The following is a 358-nucleotide window of genomic DNA, read 5'->3' as shown; positions in this document are numbered from 1 at the left end:
TTACGGCACGCCGGGGCTACTTTGCGGCCGGCCGTGCGTGCGTGCGTGCCGGCGCTCGCGGAGTGCGGACGTCGCCCCGGGTCCAGCTCACTAGCGTTTCAAGCCCCCGAGAACCGGCCGGGTCCGCGCTGCAGGGATCCTTCGCTGCGGCGAGGAGCGAGGGGGCGAGCTGGGCGTCGGGGCTTCGGTGCGCGCGCCGGCGGCTCCCCGCCCTGGGCTCCCGGGCACGGTGGCTCTCGGCCCCGCCCGCAGCCGCGCTGTGCGCTGCGGATGTTCACGGCCGGGTTCGCCCCGCCGCCCGCCGCCCCGCCGCCCCGCCGCCCCCCGCCCCCCGCCCCGCCGCCCCGCCGCCCGCCCG

The sequence above is a fragment of the Vulpes vulpes genome, chromosome 14 (genome assembly GCF_048418805.1).
Source record: "Vulpes vulpes isolate BD-2025 chromosome 14, VulVul3, whole genome shotgun sequence".
Lineage (NCBI taxonomy): Eukaryota > Metazoa > Chordata > Mammalia > Carnivora > Canidae > Vulpes > Vulpes vulpes.
This window is presented reverse-complemented; position numbering follows the sequence as displayed.